Here is a 20734-nt window from a genome sequence, read left to right as displayed (position 1 = left end):
CCCTTCCCCTCGCAGGGGGCTCGCGCGCCCGGCTCCCGTGTCCTCCCCCTTGCAGCGGGGCTCGCCCTACCCGCTATCCCGGCCCCTTCCCCGCCGGCCCCCACTGCCTGACCAGCCCCCCCCCCCGCGCACGTGGGCACCGTGCCGCCCGCTCCGCCCCCGGCCGTGCGAGTGGCCGCCGCTGGCGCCGCCCTCTGCCTGCCCCGCCCGTGACATCAGCGCGGCTCCCCGGCCGGCCAGGGCCGGGCTGGCTGCGCTGGGGCGGGGCCGCTGCTCCTCCGCGCCGGGCACCGTGCGCCGCGGCCATCGCAGGGAGCAGCTCGCGGCCCCGGGTAAGGCGGGGGCGCCCGGCCCCGTTCGCATCGCGCCCGGGGCGGGGGTAAGCGGGGAGTGGATTGCTCCGGAGTCGGGGCAGCTGGTGGGCTGTAAGTGGGGAGTAATCCGGGAGTGCGGGCTGGTGTAAACGGGGAGTGGATTGCTCCGGAGTCGGGGCAGCTGGTGGGCTGTAAGTGGGGAGTAATCCGGGAGTGCGGGCTGGTGTAAACGGGGAGTGGATTGCTCCGGAGTCGGGGCAGCTGGTGGGCTGTAAGTGGGGAGTAATCCGGGAGTGCGGGCTGGTGTAAACGGGGAGTGGATTGCTCCGGAGTCGGGGCAGCTGGTGGGCTGTAAGTGGGGAGTAATCCGAGAGTGCGGGCTGGTGTAAACGGGGAGTGGATTGCTCCGGAGTCGGGGCAGCTGGTGGGCTGTAAGTGGGGAGTAATCCGAGAGTGCGGGCTGGTGTAAACGGGGAGTGGATTGCTCCGGAGTCGGGGCAGCTGGTGGGCTGTAAGTGGGGAGTAATCCGAGAGTGCGGGCCGGGCTGGTGTAAACGGGGAGTGGTTTGCTCCGGAGTCGGGGCAGCTGGTGGGCTGTAAATGGGGAGTAATCCGAGAGTGCGGGCCGGGCTGGTGTAAACGGGGAGTGGATTGCTCCGGAGTCGGGGCAGCTGGTGGGCTGTAAGTGGGGAGTAATCCGAGAGTGCGGGCTGGTGTAAACGGGGAGTGGATTGCTCCGGAGTCGGGGCAGCTGGTGGGCTGTAAGTGGGGAGTAATCCGAGAGTGCGGGCTGGTGTAAACGGGGAGTGGATTGCTCCGGAGTCGGGGCAGCTGGTGGGCTGTAAGTGGGGAGTAATCCGAGAGTGCGGGCTGGTGTAAACGGGGAGTGGATTGCTCCGGAGTCGGGGCAGCTGGTGGGCTGTAAGTGGGGAGTAATCCGAGAGTGTGGGCTGGTGTAAACGGGGAGTGGATTGCTCTGGAGTCAGGGCAGCTGGTGGGCTGTAAGTGGGGAGTAATCCGGGAGTGCGGGCTGGTGTAAACGGGGAGTGGATTGCTCTGGAGTCGGGGCAGATGGTGGGCTGTAAGTGGGGAGTAATCCGAGAGTGCGGGCTGGTGTAAACGGGGAGTGGATTGCTCCGGAGTCGGGGCAGCTGGTGGGCTGTAAGTGGGGAGTAATCCGAGAGTGCGGGCTGGTGTAAACGGGGAGTGGATTGCTCTGGAGTCGGGGCAGATGGTGGGCTGTAAATGGGGAAGAAACTCCTGGAGAGTCTGGGCCAGTGTAAAGGGTGCGTGTGTGTGACTGGTGCAGTTAGTGCTGCTGCTGTGGAGTGAATGGGGACTGAAGTCCCTGGGGTCAGGGCTGGTGTAAACAGGGAGGTGACTTAGAGCACCCCCCAGACTGTCAGCCAGAGGGGAGTGGGGCGCTCTGGGGTGGTGTGTCTCTGGGAGGGTCAAACTCCATGTTTTGGTCCACCCACCCCCCCCCAGCCTCCTGTCATGTGAGGCTTGTCTTGGGGCTTTAGCAAATGAAACCCAAGGGGGTGGGGGGGCGTCAGCTGGGTTTGGGGGCTGCCCCGGGGAACATTGCTTTCTCAGTCCTCAAAGTTCCCCTTTCCTGCACGCTTCAGTGGCTTGTCCATGTTTTAAAGCAGTTTTATTCCTGGTCATTTGTGTCTGAAGCATGAGCGTGGGTCTCCTCTTGGCATCCCCTGCCAGCCCCTGAGCTCAGGGACAGGATCTTCCCTTAAGGAGGGATTTGGGAGGTAACTTGCACTGTGGTGGTCTTGGGTTTATTACTGTCATGGGGAGATGGGGGAGGGGAGCAGCTGCATCGAAAGCCCTGCCTGTTTTCTGGGCTTCACACCAGAAATCTTCATTGGGGAAGGAGGAATGAGAGAGGTTTTCCCAGGCTCTGCTTGAGCTAAACCTGCATGTGGAAGTACTGCCAAAGAGTAATGCAGCATTATATTAAACTTTTATCACTGGTTAGCCGTGGTCTGGTTCAATACACAATATCACTGTGTTCCTGGTTATGCTCTACTTTGTGTCATAAAAATTAAGGAGAACTAAGTTTATTGGTATTCGCTGTTTAAAGGGGTAAAAGATTAAATCAGTTCAGCTCATAAAATTTTGAGTGCAACAGTAAACCAAGTGGGGGGGGGGGGAACTCCGACGTAGTTTCCCTGAAATCAAATCCATTTACACCAGCCGAGGATCTGCTGAGGGGTCTCTAAAACATAGTCTGTTTCTTTATCAAAGGCAATTTCTCTGTTCAGAGGTTTGCTTTGTTTTGGTATCCTCAGATGGAGGGGAGGTCTTGAATTTTCAAAGGATGATTTGTTTTGTTGCTCACAGCCTGTGTGAGGTAACAACACCTTTATACAAAAATATACTCTTAAATCCTTATTATTTCGTCAAATTAAATGGCATTGTATGGAGACAAACTGTATTAGGCTGTTATTGAGGTTCTTTGTATTCTCTTGGGAAACACTGGTTTTAAGTTGCCTCCAAAGCATTCGTTTGTGTAAAGGAAATGTAAAAACGTTAGTTTTCAGACAGGGAAAACGGGTTTCTCGTACTTGTGGAATATTATGTTTTTGAAGGACCTAAAACTTCTGTAGGAGTGCTGGAATCTTAAACCATCCCAATTGCTAGCCAGCACCGTACAGATGCTGGGTGTGTGTGTGTCATCTTCCTCATCAATAAATGTTACGACAGCAGTTGTTGAGTAACTTAACTCTGCCAAACTTCTACTGTATATAACAGAGGAAGCTCTTTCCACTAGTTCTCTTAAAACACTTGTGCAGTCCTCCAACAGGAAAGTGAGCCTGATTTGGTACATAGTCAGTTCTGTAGATCTGTGTCTTTTAGAAAACTAAGCTACATTTTTAACATACATTGTAAAATGATGATCGTTCTGTGTGGAAGGTCCCTTAGCATTCATCTCCTGTGGTTATCCTTTGTAGCTAAGGGGTGCTTTACAAATATTTGATGAACAGTCTAACCCCAAAGAGAGAGAGGAGCCGTGCTGCCCAGTGGATGGAGTACAGGACTGAGAGTCAGGAGAACTAGGTTCTATTCCCAGCCCTGCCACTGGGCTGCTGGGTGACCTTGGGCAAGTCATTTCACCTCTGTGACTCACTCCCCTGTCCCGATGACTGTCTTGTCTGTTTAAACTGAGAGGTTGTAGCAGCAGGGTCTCTCTGTCCCTGTTTGTACATAGCACTGTGGGGCTTCAGTCTTAGTTGGGGTTTTGAGGTGCTGCTGTTACACACAAAGCCCTGGCTGGATAGATTTAGTTGGGGTTGGTCCTGCTTTGAGCAGGGGGTTGGACTAGGTGACCTCCTGAGGTCCCTTCCAACCCTGAGATTCTATGATTCTATAGTAATAAAAAGTTGGCATTTTGTGAAGGCCCTAAAATGACTCAGGTTATTTCTGCACTTTGCATTTCTGAACAGACAAAGTAAGTTCCAAGTGTCCGTACAATAGGGTCTGGCTCTTAAAAAACTGGCTCACTGTTCCCAGATATTGTCCATTCTGTTAAGAAACCCCAACCTCTTGTCAAGACCAAACTTCCTGTGATTGCTCCTTTGGTCAAGCAGAGCCTAGGCACATTTTCCATCAGATCTCACTGTCATGGGAAGCTGCTAAGACTGTTGCCAAGCCCATAATCATGTGCTGTTTGTGACTAATAATTAATTGCATCTAGTTCTCTTTTGGTATCAGTTGGACAACAGGAAACACTGACCACGAAGGACCCTTCAATAACAACAGATGGTGCCGTAGTTGTTTCTAAAATGCAATGTGGATTTGGAAACAAGTGCTAATCCTCTCTTTATGATGGCTCTGACCCTTGTTATGTCTTACATCTGATCAGTTCAGGCCTAAGATTGAGAGGGCAGGTCTGATTTCTTGCTTATCTCAGTGGTTCAGTATTGTGACATCCCCAGTATCCCTGCTTTCTAGGCTGTTGCACTGAACGTGTCCGAGAAGCTGCTTTTCCATGGCTCCTGCTTGATCCAGCATTTCAGACAGTTACATTCTGCAGGACCTGCGTTAGCCTGGGAAATGGAGCCTTGCCTGTAGTTTTACTTGGTAGCAAGATGTTTCATCTCAGGAGTGACGTTTGCACTTCAGATGTTTGTGTTGGAGGTGAATAAATAACAGACCCTAAATGTGGAGTCGGATGGTGTGGGTGGAGCTCTCAGTCCTTCTCAGAAGTTTGGGGTGCACATTTGGAAGTTACCTTGGAAGCTTCCCCTGATCCTGGAATTTGGAAACTTTAAAAAATGGTTTGAAGACTTTAGTCTATTTCCACCCCTCCCCTTTGTTTCTCAGAACTCGATCTATTAAAACACCAAATTTAAAAATGTCATTCGTAGAAGGGGGAACAGAAAGCCCCCTCAGAACTGTGGACAAAAAGACTTCTTAAGGGTCCCTGGAATAGCAGAGAGATGCCTACAGCTGTTCATCTGGTGGCGTTCCCTCTTTGCTTCCCTCCATGGCTGGGTGCTTTGCACTAAATTGCTGGGTATTCATATTGCAAGCAGTGGGAGTTTTGTATTCAAGGCCCAAAGCAAACAGTAAACGCAGGGACAAAGTGGGAACTGCTGAATTTTGTCATCGGAGCCTGAAGTTGTTGCCTGTCAGGGTGTGCTACCTGGCTACTCCTGCTTTGGGCGTGGGGAAGAGGTGAGGTCTGTGGGTTAGGGGTGGAGGGACAGGGTGGGTAGGATTTGCCATAGAGAGGTTACATGTTGTTGTGGTTATCTATCTAGCACCAGACTAATACTAGCTGCTTTACCGATAAGTAGAATAGACACAATCTCTCCCCTGAAGAGCTCACGAAGGGCCTGCACCAGAGCCCACTGGAGTCAGCTGGAATTCTTCAATTCACTTCAGCGGGCTTTGGCTCCCGTCCTAATTACAGGCATGATCCGAGCAGCCCCGGAAAGTATCTTATTATACATTAAATATGGTGCGTGCGCCCTGCCCAGCCACCTTCCATGTTTCTGCTGACCCGCTTCCGTGGAGCAGGAGTTGTTCCACTTCCGTCTGTGCCAGAGCTCCCATCTGATGACCGTCCCTTCGATTCGATTACCACAGCAGTGTGGAGTGGGCAGGGATGGCTCTTCCCCTAACAAAGGGGGGGTTTGTATAAGGACAGGCTGATCTTTTTTCATGTTTCTTGATGTGATGCTCCCGGAGCCGGCACACTGAGCCAGACTTCCCGCATGATGCAGTGAGTCTGTCCTCGTTGGCTTGGCTGTTGCTGCTTCTGTGCGGCAGGGTGTCATGGAGTGCGGTAGGTGTGTGGATGACGCTCCATGCGTTGCTTGAAATATAACTTGCTTGCTAAATGCACTGGCAAAACGAGAGTCCAGCTCTGTAGTGTCTAACATTATTCCTCCTGTTTCTTCCCCAAGAACTGGAATCCAACCCTCAAGCCAGAGGCTGTGAGAATAGGTTGCCCCCATGAAGTAGAAATGCTGGTCTAGGGGACAGGCCTCGCACAATACCCTGAAGGTTGGTTAAATGCAGGTTCTGTCTGAGGAAATCTCTGCCAGCTGGGTGAGGCTTGCCTGTTGTGAGTGATGATCAGCTACCAAAATAAACGTTTCTCCAAAGCACCAATCTTAAAGATATACGTCGGTGCTTCTCTGTTGCCCTCATCTGCCAGTTGTTTGACCGTTGCTTAGATTTAAGAAGTTGTATCTTCTCCTTCACCCTTTTTGGTTGCAGTGTGGTGGTTAGATCATGTTAACAGAGGGCTTCAATACATGTGGTGAGAGAACATCCTTCTGGATTAGTGCGGGCTGTGAGTTATTTTGTTTCTGTAGTTCTTCACCCAGGCCGGCAGTCACCTTAACCGTCTGTGTAATTTCCCTAGTACTGCTTGTGTGAATCCAGTCCTGTGCCTGAGATCCAATTCAACAGTGTGCTTAGATCTAAGGAAGTGAATAGGCTGGAGGGGTGAAATCCGGGCCTTGCCAAAGTAAATGGCAAAACAGTCCTTGGTTGCACTGGGTCAGGATTTAGCTCATTGACGCCGGTGGGATGGCTCACCTGCCTGAAGCTGCGTGTGTGCACAAGTATCTTGCTTGAGGGTTTGCAGGACATTATACAGGGCAACATCTTCCATTTGTGTAAAGTACCGTAGCTCTGGTGAAATCAGTGGAGCTGTGCCATCTTAAATCCTTAGCTGGAGTAATCTCTCTGAGGTATGCGTAGAGGTTAAAATAGCAGCCTAGCACTGTCTCCCCAGAGAAACTTTTCTCTTAGCGAAATTACTTACGATGCTGAACAGAGGTTTGACTCCTTGATAAGCTGACAAGGTGGGTGAGGTAATGTACGCTATTTACCTCACCCAGCTTGTCTCATGTATCAACACAGCTACAGCATCCCGGAGAGGTTTTAATTTTTGGCCTGTTGATAGCTAAACTTCCTCTGTTTGCTGCTAAATCTTTTTTGTTTGCTTAGCCAAAGTGCACAATTGATGCGATTGGAGGGCCGAGAGATGCTGTATTTTGGGTCACACACAGGAGGACTCTGTACCGTGTGTGGGGACTGCTTCAAAGCTAATGGGTGTTTGTAACCCACTGATCAGTGCGTGTCAACAGCATTCTCTCTGCGCCTCTTCCGAAGAGGATACTAATCTCTTACTGTTCTCAGCTTGAGAGCCTAGCTCTGAGTTGGGAGGTCCCTTGTCCAGTCCTGGGTGTCAGCCAAGATGGCAATTGCCATGTTTTCATTGACTTTGGATCCGACCATCATGCTTTTGCCAAGTGATGCTGGTGTGAATCATGTGCTGTGGAGAGGAGCTCTTCCTCCTTGGGTGCTTCCAGCTTTCCAAGAGAGGGCTCACGTGTCAAAGAGCCATCATTTAGAGTGGCTATACAGGCAATTCATAGCCTGGAGTAGGCGTGCCAGAGAAATAGCATCATAAATTCTGTCTCCAGACTTCGAGAGAAATAGTCTGGTTGACTCAGGGGAAAAAAATCTACAAGCTACTGAATAGCTCAGTGCAGTTGCGTGGCTAACGTGCAGCAACTGTTAAAGCAACCACGCTGTGCCTGGATTCTCTAAAAATGGGCTAGAGAATAAGTCAGTTCTCTGATGCCCTGTAGCATGATGGTTTGGCTGTCATCTGAACACTTTGTTTAGTTCAGGCTACCTCGCCTCATGAAATACATAGAATCATAGAATATCAGGGTTGGAAGGGACCCCAGAAGGTCATCTAGTCCAACCCCCTGCTCAAAGCAGGACCAATTCCCAGTTAAATCATCCCAGCCAGGGCTTTGTCAAGCCTGACCTTAAAAACCTCTAAGGAAGGAGATTCTACCACCTCCCTAGGTAACGCATTCCAGTGTTTCACCACCCTCTTAGTGAAAAAGTTTTTCCTAATATCCAATCTAAACCTCCCCCACTGCAACTTGAGACCATTACTCCTCGTTCTGTCATCTGCTACCATTGAGAACAGTCTAGAGCCATCCTCTTTGGAACCCCCTTTCAGGTAGTTGAAAGCAGCTATCAAATCCCCCCTCATTCTTCTCTTCTGCAGACTAAACAATCCCAGTTCCCTCAGCCTCTCCTCATAAATCATGTGTTCCAGTCCCCTAATCATTTTTGTTGCCCTTCGCTGGACTCTCTCCAGTTTATCCACATCCTTCTTGAAGTGTGGGGCCCAAAACTGGACACAGTACTCCAGATGAGGCCTCACCAATGTCGAACATAAAGGATTGAAAAGGCTTGCTTGCAGAAAAGCAAATAGCATGATTAGAGCCATGGCTGAGTGTATACACTGTGTAATGAGATCATAAAATTGGGATTAATTAGCCTAGAAAGAGAACTTGTGTGAGGGAGGAGGATGTAATGACGGATATAATAACAAGGGCTCGCTACTCTTTCTTAATACGCAGCTAAAGAGATCACTCGGTGAAACTGTAAGCCATTACATCTGAAACTAGCAGAAGGAACCACTCTTCAAATACACCTAGATGGTGTATTAGGGGAAGCTATTCCTTTGGTCCACCACTTGGCTGTTGAGGTATAAGTGTTGCCTACCTTTTGCATTGCTACTTAGGGAGTCTAGTAACATCAGGTGGAAGATGTGTTGAAGAAATCAAGAGAGGATACAGCTTGCAAAAAATGTATCCAACATCTTCCAAAGACTTCAGTGGTGTTGAGATTGAAAGCTACGTATCTGCATTGGATTGCTGAAGTGCTACATATGGATGTAAGTGCTCGACACTGAGATACGACTCAGTGTTCTAAACTGGTCAAAAATTAGCTGGATGACCAAAACTATAAAGGGCAATGAGAAAGATGAGTTTAAAAAGAGCACAGTTACTTGAGACCCTGGGTGAAAACTAACATCTTTCAGTGGACATGTAGCTTGTTGATTGCAGAGTGACTTGATTCCAGCACTCGTACTGTCGGGCAAGATGGCAGGGAAACCAGGAAGAAGACGGAGCCAGCTAGGTCAGAAATCTCACCAGATTGGCTGGTATCCAAAGGATGGTGGAAGTTTTATAATTCTGTCGCAACTGTAGAAGATGAAAGATGGTGGTGCACGGCCTTCATATTGGAGATGTCGCTGGGAGGGATAGTGTGTGGGAGCCACTACCAAATAGCTTTGGGATTTTTAAAAAAGAATCCGATCACATTGCACCTTTGAAACACTGGTGCTTAACCTCTTCCATGCCAGGATCTAGCAGTATGGGAAGGATAAGGGGGAATGGCGGTGACCCTCTGCTGTAGAACGCTTGCAGCTATGCAAGCTGTTAGAAAATGCGGATACATGGTGCTTTTATCAGCAGATCTCAAAGCACTCTACAAAGGAGTAGATCATAACCTCCCACTTACACATGGGGAAACTGAGGCACACAGTGGGGGGGGGGAGTGACTTGCCTGGCATCACTCAACTGGCCAAAGGCAGAGCTGGGGATAGAACCCAGGCCTTCCAATACCAGTGCTCTACACACACTGCCTCTGACTGGTACAAGGGGAAGTCTAACATAGCTGTTTGAAATGGGCATAATCTTATTGCCTGCGAGATGCAGGAAGTAATTTGTTCCTGTCTCATGACTTTCCATAAGTGGGTAGGTGCATGAATTGGAAGACTCTGCTGTTTTAAAATAGAATTGCTGTTGTTTTTAATCAAATATACATTAGGATCGTACATTATGCAGTGATTAAACCCAGTCCTTGACTCTGTGCTTGACAACATAATTCTCTTTTCACTTTAAGCAGAAATCAGTTTGTAAAACAAAAAAATTTTTTTAACCTGCTGGGATTATTCAGATGAGACTGTTTAATCTAATTCTTTAATAATAGCATATTATTAAAAAAAAAAAAGGAAAAAAAAGAAATGCATTTAAATATAACAAGAAGCCGTTCATTAATTGTATTATAACATGTAAACCTTTCTGCGCTGAGGCAATTAGTTTATGTATGAAGTGCTACTTATGCAGCATTGGAGGTCAGGGAAAATATGGACACAACCTCGTCTAGAAAAAGAGCATCTTCAGGCCTTTTTTTTCCAAGAGGGTGTTGCAAGTTGTACTGCATTCATATTTGGCACAAAGACTTGGAATTTTGAAAAGCTGATGCCTTTGAAATAAATAGGAAAAGTACATACCTAATCACGTGTTCTGATGCTCTTGGTATATTTTTTCCCCCTTTGCCCCCAGTCTTAGTGCCTGAGCTTTGCAAACAGCAGGCAAGCTGGATATTGACCTACCTCAAGGCAGACCCTGATTGAACTTCATGGAACAGGGTATAATATGTTCAACAACATTGGGGTAGAGAGCGCTCAGGTGTTTCTTGAATAAAAATTGGAACGTTAGGCAAGCTTTTCAGAAACGCTGGCCAACAAAGAAAAGCGCCCTAGTTGCTATTTGCCTGCGGTTCTCTACCCACAGTGATATCTGAGAGAACGCTTGCCTGCTGCTGTAGCTTGCTGGTGAATGGATGGTTCGGGTCCTTCTCTGTGTCCAGTCCACAGAGGCAATGAGTCTTTCACAGCCCCAGCTCTTGGGACCTTTTTTCTGTGTAGCTCAAGCTGTAGCAGCTTATACTTTTAGCTCTGGCTCACATGGTGGCTGTCATTGTGGGTAAACGTTGACGTCTTGGTGACTGGCTGATGCTGGTTCACAACAGGAGGATCAGTCTCCAAAACCTTGTGGTAATTCCAGGAAAAATGTCATTCATTGTAAAATTGTTGCATCTGCTGGGCTTCCCAGTCTCATTTAGCTTCGTTAAGGGAGAGAAGAGTCTGGATTAAACATCTTCCTATTGTCCCATCTGTTAATATAGTGACATCAATGGGGCCATACTGATTTGCACCAACCAAGGATCTGGCCCTGTGTCTTGGCAAGATAGCAGTGGCTGCTCAGATAATGCCACGCCTGTCTGCTCTTACAGGGGGGCCTGGCTGCAGAGTGAAATGTTAATGGTGCAGTTCTAGGACTCTTTACTGTGCAGCGTTTCCCTTTGCAAAGTATTTCTATGTGGTAGCTGCTAGCGTTGTTTGTTGCATGGCAACTATTTGAGGCCAAGTTACATACCTGATGATTGATTGATTGGGGTGGGGTCAGAGCAGGTGAGAAGGGCTGTGGGTGTGTACACATCACTTCAGGCAATTGATGGTTATTTATATTACAGTACTACATAGAGACTCTGAGACTGAGGCTCTATTGTGCAAGGCCTGTACATACACAGGGAGAGACCTCCCCTGCTCTGAAGAGCAGGCAATCAGAATAACCCATGCAGACAATGGGTGGGTAGGGAAACAATGCACAGAAGGGTAAAGTGTCTTAGCCAAGGTCTCACATCAGACCCATGGAAGAGCCAGGAGCAGAATCCAAGTGTTCTGGCTTACAGTCCGCTGTTCTATCCACTAGGCCCTGCCGCTTTCCCACATTGAGCGCACATGAATGCTTTCAGATGCTAATGCATAACTTAAAGAAATACTTGAACAGTAAGAGAGTAATCAATCGGCTGGTAACTCTCTCTGCACCAGGAGTTGCTGTCAAGTGAGACTTCTTAAATTCTAAACAATGTTTAGTTTTGCTCTAATATTGGCTTATGTATTTGTAAGGAGCAGTTTGCGATACACAGCTGTAATGTCGTTGCCTGGCTTTCTCTACAAGGACTGGAATTGCTATCTACCACTTTCTTACTGCATGTGAGTAAAGCATGAATACAACATCTGTATTCACCCCGCTAACACACCAGCCTTCAGGCCCTGGGTTTTCATTGTCAGGGGCTGTGGAAGGTGATGTTACATCTTTAATCCATGGAGGGGATAAAGGACGCAGACCGTGCTGACACGAGATCTCTCTCTCCACTTCCCCTTCTTCCCCCTCCAAATCCTCCATCTAGGTGATTTAGAAGAGTAACACTGGTCGACTTTATAAATGTAAGCGTGTCAGAGGGCACCGCTCTGGCTCTCGGTGGCTGTTTTCTCTCGCAGCATTCACCACTGAGGGTGTGAATCTGATCTATGTACTTGCAGTACCCAGAGGGTTCGTGTATTGACATAAAGGACAGCCCTGTGTCTAATTAAGCTGCAGAATGTATAACTTTCAGAAATATGAATTACAGCCTGTGTTCTGTAGGAGGCAATAAACAATAAGACCTAAAAGTGCCTTCAGGAGCTGAAATGGCTTCTCTTTCTAGTTGTAGTAGATGCTTTCAGATACTCTTTTTCTTTTTCCTTCAATTTTTTGCCCAACTCTCATTTTCTCTGTAAGTTCCCTTCTTTTTCCTCCCAGCCCAAATACACACCTTCTCAGACACAAGGCGAGAGCTTTATTCTCAGCAGCTCAAACAGTTGAATTTGGTTTTAGTGGGTTCTTTTCCTCCTCAAGTTGTGTCTTGGCATTTTATCAAGTAATCTGACAACACAGCAACCTTTGGGCACTCCAGCAATAGACACGTTGTCTTGCATATTAGAGCCTGTTTCATTGAGGGGTGACTTTGAGAATATTAGGGTTCCCCTGACATTTAACTTCCATCTGTCGACACCAAGGAGACCTCTGTTTGCTCTCTCCCCGGCAGGATAACCTCTCAGCCTGTGCAGCACTGTTCCTACCATGGGACTCAAACTCACAACTCTGTGATCCAGCCCTAGGGCAAAAGTGCTACCAATTCAGACATGCTCAAGAAGAACATGTCTTAGGAAAAGGGATTTGGTCAACAGCATGCACGCTCATTAGTGAGCTGATCTATGGTTAAGGTTGAACTAGCTTCCTGTTCGGCCGGTGTTACCATCTCATGACTTGTTTTTGGTTGGTACTGTGACATTTGGTGGCCGTCTTTAAGTTACAGCTTCTGGGGTCAAATGATTTCATTTGCCATTTGCCAGAGTACTGTGTACTGTGGAGTACTGTGTCCAGTTTTGGGCCCCACACTACAAGAAGGATGTGGAAAAATTGGAAAGAGACCAGCGGAGGGCAACAAAAATGATTAGGGGACTGGAACACATGACTTATGAGGAGAGGCTGAGGGAACTGGGATTGTTTAGTCTGCGGAAGAGGGAATGAGGGGGGGATTTGATAGCTGCTTTCAACTACCTGAAAGAGAGTTCCAGAAAGAATGGATCTAGACTGTTCTCAATGGTAGCTGATGACAGAACAAGGAATAATGGTCTCAAGTTGCAGTGGGGGAGGTTTAGGTTGGATATTAGGAACAACTTTTTCACTAGGAGGGTGGTGAAACACTGGAATGGGTTGCCTAGGGAGGTGGTGGAATCTCCTTCCTTAGATATTTTTAAGGTCAGGCTTGACAAAGCCCTGGCTGGGATGATTTAACTGGGAATTGGTCCTGCTTCGAGCAGGGGGTTGGACTAGATGACCTCCTGAGGTCCCTTCCAGCCCTGATATTCTATGATTCTATGATTTCAGCTTGCTTTTATTTTTGTAAATGAAAGTTTCTGTTCTTTATGCTTGCAGAGAGAAGCTTGCAGTTTTGAACCAGGTGCATGTGACGTTGCACTCTGTATGATTTTATGAAAATATGCTAATTAGTGTGAATATAATGTAACTGGAATATGCTCCATGCAAAAGGTTTCTTGTAAGGTATCACTACAAAGCTTATAATCTACTGAGTCTGGTCGTCCTATTTGTATAAGTGTATCACTCTTGTATCTGGCACTAGAAATATGAAATATAACTCTAAGGCCCTATTGTAGTTCTGCAAAGTGTGGGCCATTAATGGTGGTTTGGAATCTTGATGGCTCCCATTAACCAGGACAATTGACTGTGGATGGCTCTGGTTGCAGCCAGGCCTTCCTATAAGTCAGGCAGGGAGGAATGGGGGCTTGGGGTCTCACAGGACATGTGACCATGTCACCTGAACTGGAATCCATCTTTAACCTGGTGCTTTTCCATTTAGAAGGAGGGGTGGGAACCCAGAGAGGGACAAAGGATTCCCTCCTTGTGAAAAGCTATATAAGGGGGTGAAACGGAACAAAGGAGGTGGCAGTCATGAGAAATCCCCTAGCTACCACCTGAGCTGGAACAAGGGCTGAACCAGGGGAAAGAATTGTGCCCAGACTAGGAAGGCGTCCAGCTGTGATAGAAGCTTATTGAAACATCTCTGAGGGTGAGATTTTTGTCTGTATTCAGTTTTCTTACTGTATTAGGCATAGACTTGCATGTTTTATTTTATTTTGTTTGGTAATTTCCTTTGTTCTGTCATTACTTGGAACCACTTAAATCCTACTTTTTTGTATTTAATAAAATCACATTTTACTTATTAACTAACCCAGATTACGTATTAATACCTTGTGGGGTGGGGGGGGGGGCAAACAGCTGTGCTTATCTCTCTATCGGTGTTATAGAGGACGAACAATCTATGAGTTTACCCTGTCTAAGCTTTATACAGGGTAAAACGGATTTATTTGGGGTTTGGACCCCATTGGGAGCTGGGTATCTGAGTGTTGGAGACAAGAACACTCCTTAAGCTGCTTTCAGTTAAGCCTGCAGTTTGTGGGACGTTGTTCAGCCCTGGGTCTGTGTTTGTAGCCGGCAAGCGCGTCTGGTACAACCAGGCAGGGTTCTGGAGTCCAAATTGGCACGGAAGGCAAGGGCAGTAGTAGTCTTGGCACATCAGTTGGCAGCCCAAGGGAGTTTCTGTGATCCAGCCCCTCACAGTGCACACTAAAGACTCTAAGTAGCCGGCAAACACAAAGGACCCTAATGTTTTTCTTACGATTTCTTTGGGAGGGGTCTGATGTGATTTTTTTTTTTTTTTTAAATGGTTCAGGTTGGCTGTGCTGTTGTTTGCTTGATATTTTCAAGCATTCCTCTTCCAAACTTGTTTGGCAATGCAATGATCCGACACTTTGCAAGCTGTATCTCATCCAAAGATGATGGTTTTTCTGGGACACTTGGTTAACAATCAGAAAAGGGGTTTTAAAGTTAAGCAGCTGATTCTCCTCCGTTATACGAGTGTAATTGCATTGAGTTCATTGGAGCTGCTCTTGAGCGGAGCATCAAGCCCATGTTGTCTTCAAAATATACCTGATGAGGTGGTGGTTTGTACTGTGGTTAGCGTATAGGGGCAGTAATTAAAGATCAAGGCTGCTTTGTGCAAAGCACTTCAGATACACACCGTGTGTAACTTTTAAAATTTGCATTAACATGTCTTGGTGTAGAAACTCCAAATTTGTTTTGTCTGCCTTACTGAGAGATGCCTCTTCGGTATTTTTAGGAGGCTAGTGGGGCACGTGTGTGTGTGTAGTAACATGCAAAATAACTTGTGACGGTATTGATCTTAGGTAGGCCGGGGAGTGGTTAATGGTGGTTACTGAGTTACTGTGCCTCTTGGGAATTAATCTACTGGTAACATGTTCTGATTGTCATTCACACTTTTGCACAATATGGGGAGCAGTATAGCAGTTGAACAGAGGTGTTCGGTCCTGTCTACAGTAGAAACTTTTACCAAAATAGTAATGTCAATTGCAAACTTCAAATCCAGACTTCTGGAAGTATGCATCCGATGAAGTGAGCTGTAGCTCATGAAAGCTTATGCTCAAATAAATTGGTTAGTCTCTAAAGTGCCACAAGTCCTCCTTTTCTTTTTGCGAAAGGATTATGTGGCACTGGAGAATAGACTGGATCTCTTAACGCATCATTTTCAGATAATCTGGTGTTTGAGGCTTTTTTCAAAGATGTGGAATGTAAGGAAAGTGTCTGCGTGATTTGGAGGAGGCTTTAGCTGGATTCCATTGGGAAAGGTTTAAGCCTCAAGGCTTTTGGCCTCACTTTCTTGTGAGGTGATTAAGAGCGAGAGGCTATTGTTAGGGGGTCGTCTTTCTGCTTTGCCTGGTTGTTAATGTGTTTGATTATTTTTGCCGCTTGGTGGTCATCACTTACTGCTGGGATGTCAATGAAGTGGTAAGGCCCCTAGAACATTTCTTTTTTATTGTTGAAAGAAATCAGTTTGGGATCTAGTGCTAAAAACTTCTAAGCTCATTTACATGGTTATTTTAAGTTTGCTTTATACTGCACAAGATGCCGCTGTACCTGAATCCTGGTGAAGATAATGCTTGAGGACGACTGGCCAAAGGAATTCATATATTTAAAATGTGGCAGATAAATAGAGAGAGGGTGGGTGAGGGAATATCTTTTATTGGGCTAACTTGTTTTGGTGAAAGACAAGCTTTCAAGCTTACCTAGAGCTCTCCTGCAAGTCTGGGTAAATGTAGTTGCTGTCTTCGTTTGCATGATTCTGACAGGTGCATACAGATGGAGGATGAGAAATAACTTTATAGCTATATTTTATATATATTTTCAAAATATAGGTTTGAGGCTTAGTTATTTTCTCGTCTGCCTGCGTTTGTCTAGGCACTTACGTAGGCTGCAGGGCCAGTAAGGTCTGTCCATTAGAAATCATCTTAAACTGCCAGTGGAAATTTGCAGTAGGAGAATTCTCTGGGTTACATAATATTCTTCAGCCTTTTAAATTATTTCCTTCCCATCCTCTTTATGGTTTCAGACCACCCTTGCTCCACTGAATGTTAACTGTGGATATTCTTCAGAGTACTATCATTCTTTTGATGGGGCCATCGTTACCACAAAATTAAACCATACGTTCTAGTTGACTCAAAATATCTTTGGAGTGTAACCAGGGATGTTTGCTATGGTAAATGTTCATTATACTGGGATGGTTCCCTGTTGTGATATCACGTAGTCAACTGCATGTTGCAGAGTAACCCGGTACGCTCTGCGTATTCCCCAGACCATAAAATGTGTCCGCACTCCGACAGTGTAAATTTAGTGGTTCCCTGCCTAGTCAACCTGTTCTGACTCTCAATAAGATCCAAGAGGCCTTTATTGGGAGGGAGACACTTGGAAGGCAGTTTTTAGGGGGCCTTATCTGAAGAGAGATGGAAGTTTCTGTGTAGACAGGATGTCTTAGGTAATAAAATGTCAGTTGAATGACACAGTGAACATCTATGTTTATGGCTCACTCAGCTGAAAAATAATTCAGAAATTAGCTGTTCTAGTTTTACTCACTGACTTACCTAAGCAGGTCCCACAGGCTTCAGCCAACTTACGATTAGGTTTACTTTTTTTTTATTGTTGCTGAAATTAATATTGTCTTTGTCATGCCACCAGAACAGTATGTCTTCAGACAGTGCTTTGTGAACCACTTGCTGGTCAGTTAACAGTATGAGAAACCTCCCAGGTTTAAAAGGCAGTATTTCCAGAGAGACAAGCTTTTTCCTAAACTTAAGGGACCATTAATACTTAGGCCTGTTCGTTGCTTAATATTGCAAGATCCTCCTTTCAGACTCTAATGCGAACTCAAATTCAGGGCTTTGCTTCACGGTGCATAAAAATCAGTGTTTACGTTTTTTCCCTCTGTAAAATAAACCTGTTTTAAAATGAAGTCTGAAATAATACAAAATATGTGAAGGCCCAGTCTTATGATGATCTCTTAAACTATTTTAAATAAGACATAAACATGCTGAATCAATGAGCCCTCTCAAAAACTTTGAGTTAAAGGCTGCTTTTCTATATAAAGAAAATATCTATCTTGTGCGGTCAAGCTTTATAAATAGACAGGATAGGTCATGTACTGTATTAAGAGCTTGATCCTGTGGGAGTCCCAGAGGCTGTGCTATTGGATGAAAGAGACGGGCAAAGTCATCAGAGGCATTGGGACCCGGCCTCTGATTTCAGGAGACACCATCCTGTATTTCATCAGGATCATCCTCTAAGCCCCGCCTGGTGGTTTCACGTTCCTGTTTTATAGCTTTTGCTTGCCTAAGCACTAATGGGCTCAGTTCTCAAATTAATACTTGACTCCACCCACCAGGGAAACTTACGTCCCAAGACTCCGTTTGGTTGTAATCAACTTGTTTTAACTGCTATATTAACCTTTCTTTAGAAAATAACTAAAGTACAAATGGAAAAGTTGACTACAATCAATGATTTAAATTGAGGCTTTCCACTTGGTGATTTAAATTGCCTGGATTTAAATCAATCCGCCCTGCTTTGCTGTAGTTATAAACTGGGCTTTGATCCCAATTGAAGTGATCAACCATCATTCAGTTAAAAGAAAAGGAGGACTTTTGGTACCTTAGAGACTAACCAATTTATTTGAGCATGAGCTTTCGTGAGCTACAGCTCACTTCATCGGATGCATTCAGTGGAAAGCTTATGCTCAAATAAATTGGTTAGTCTCTAAAGTGCCACAAGTCCTCCTTTTCTTTTTGCGAATACAGACTAACACGGCTGCTGCTCTGAAACCCATCATTCAGTTGTTTCATGTTCTTGACTTCAAATTTGTTTTTTGCTGATGTGTCAAAATATACATTGAGAAACAGGATTGATAAAATTTATTGCTAGATGCTGTTGCATGAATTCTGTCATGCTGTTATCTTGAATTTTGGCAGTTTGCAGTGGCTGGATATTGCCAAGTTGGCCAAGTGAATAAAAATAATCTATTTCAATTATGAGTTCAAGTCCTGTGTTAATGGGAGAAGTTAAACTTTAACACTTGGACTGTTCAAATGTTCACATAAAGCTAGGAGAAAACTATTGGACTAGCTCCTGTGGTTGGAGAATTGTGAGAGCTATAATTAAACAAAATGAAACTTTATTCCTGCAACTGATCCTGTTGCCAAAAAACAGCAACTAACTTGAGGGAAAAAAAAAACAAAAGTCAGCCTTGCCAAATCATTTCCTCACATTCATGGCATTTCCTTTCTTTCTTTCTGTTCTCACCACCCTCTTTCCCAGTCAATAGCATCCTGACTGTAGCATTTAAAAACTGAAATCCAATCAGTGATACCCAGGGTGGAGCTGGCTTCAAAATGAATGTGCAGGGTTCTCTAGCTGGAAGTCAGGGTAGGCTCTGAACTGTGGAAATTTAGGGAGCTGTTCCCCTTACCTCCAACCATAAAAAACAACAACATGTTTTCTTCTCACAAAGGATTTGCAATCAAGAATTTCTATATACAGTGTCACTGGTGGAAGTGGAACTGTGAGCTAACTTAAAGTCTAATAAAGTGTGGAAGATACTCCTAATGAACCCAGTCTGTAAATAATTAATTGTTGACAACCTGCCGCTCTTGTGAAGAAACACACAATGCAGGCAACTGGAACTTCTACCAGCAGGTCCTAGTGAATGATGCTTTGTTCCTCTGTGTTTGGGGAGATATTATTTGTAGCATTATCTGCCTCCAGAAGATACAGTTTCCTAGTATAGTACTCGCTGCCATTTTAATCCACCAAGGGCTGGATTAACTAGGGGTGGTGTATTTTTGAACATGTTGGCTAATGTGTTTTCGTTTAGGGTTGACCTGTACCAGCTAACGTGTTTAAAATGCGGCTAGGCCTGTCTACATCAGTTGTCTTTAAACATTAACACCTTGTTAAAATACACTTTTATCCTAGCCTAGGCAAGCCCTTGACGATTGCCACAGTCATGCAAAAGCAGCTATTTTGTGCACAGCAGTTAGCAGGTAGGTGAAATGTCTGTGGACTGTGTATTTGAGAGGGTGTGTAGACTAAGGGCTTGTCTATGCTACCCGCCGGATCGGTGGGCAGTGATTGATCCAGCAGGGATTGATTTTATCGCATCTGGTATAGATGCGATACCCCACTGAGCGCTCTCCCGTAGACTCCGGCACACCACCAGAATGAGAAGCGTAAGCGGCATCGTCGGGAGAGCGTCAGCTGTCAACTTACTGCATTGAAGACACCGCGTTCAGGAGATCTAGGTATGTCAACTTCAACTACGCTATTCACGTAGCTGAAGTTGCGTGTCTTAGATCAACCCTGTGCGGTAGTGTAGACAAGCCCATGGTGATTGGGAGAAAAGCCTAGAGAAAAACGTAATTGAGACTGAAAAAATGGTGCTTACACCAAATAATTATATATTTTTTTAATGTTTGCCACAAAAGCATGTTTAAGAGGCAAAACTTGGCTTGTAATCTCCCTTCCTGTGGGGCCCCCCCCCCCCCCCCACACACAGACAAGCCAGCCTCAGAAGAACTGTCGTCTTAAATGCTGGAGAAGGCATTGCCTGTTTTTTGCCACATTCGAGTAAAGCCTTGTGCAGATCTTCTCTTCGTCACCAGGAGAAGGTTTTTTTTAAGAAGTTGACACTTGAGAAGGGTAGGTTTCAGAGTAGCAGCCGTGTTAGTCTGTATTCGCAAAAAGAAAAGGAGGACTTGTGAGACACCTTAGAGACTAACACATTTATTTGAGCATGAGCTTTCCACTGCATGCATCCGATGAAATGAGCTGTAGCTCACGAAAGCTTATGCTCAAATAAATTGGTTAGTCTCTAAGGTGCCACAAGTCCTCCTTTTCTTTTTGAGAAGGGTAGTGATCGATACCTCCTTTCTCTGAGGGGGGTCTCTGCTCACTCCTCCAGTACGATGTGGTGTACCTTGGGCAAGTGTTACACTGAGAGTGACCAGGTGTCCTGATTTTATAGGGACAATCCTTATATTTGGGGCTTTGTCTTATATAGGCGCCTATTACTTCCTTCCCCATGTCCGGATTTTTCACGCTTGCTGTCTGGTCACTCTAGTTACACCTGCATACCACGAGGGGACTGTGGATCAGACCTCCGGCTGGGGTGAGTGGGTCCTTGCTATAATGCAGTCCGTGGAGCTACCCTGCTTTAAATCAGTTGAGGGACTGGTCCTCGCTCCTCTCAGAAAGGTCTTGAACCAAAGCACGCAAACATCAATAAGACTTTCCCTGAACTTCCATGGCTTTGGGATCAGATACGCTTGCGTATTCTACTTCAGTCCGGCTCTAGGGTCTCTTGCTGAGGTGTTCAGGAAACTGGCTGCAATATTTTTGTGATGGTACTCTTGAGTAGCTGTATTAAAATTTCTGTGGACTTGGGAAAGACTGGACGCAGAGGCTCAGATGGCTGTCACCTCT

General features: G+C 46.0%; 1 protein-coding gene across 4 annotated transcripts in view; it reads left to right on the top strand.

Moving 5' to 3' along the window:
• The first annotated feature begins 229 nt into the window (after nt 1–229).
• The window catches only part of SH3BP4 (SH3 domain binding protein 4), a 143263-nt gene continuing 122758 nt past the window's right edge, over nt 230–20734 (top strand). For 2 of the 4 annotated variants that reach the window (XM_084643641.1, XM_084643640.1), the window contains exon 1: nt 230–332. The gene's annotated coding sequence lies outside the window, so the exon portion shown is untranslated. Of the gene's footprint in view, nt 380–20734 lie in introns of all 4 variants that reach the window. The other 2 variants (XM_084643639.1, XM_084643642.1) reach the window with 2 other exon arrangements.

Source organism: Lepidochelys olivacea (genome assembly GCF_965140295.1).
Source record: "Lepidochelys olivacea isolate rLepOli2 genome assembly, chromosome: 11".
Classification (NCBI taxonomy): domain Eukaryota; kingdom Metazoa; phylum Chordata; order Testudines; family Cheloniidae; genus Lepidochelys; species Lepidochelys olivacea.
The sequence above is the reverse complement of the archived record's forward strand: the minus strand, read 5'-3'. Positions and strand labels throughout refer to the sequence as shown.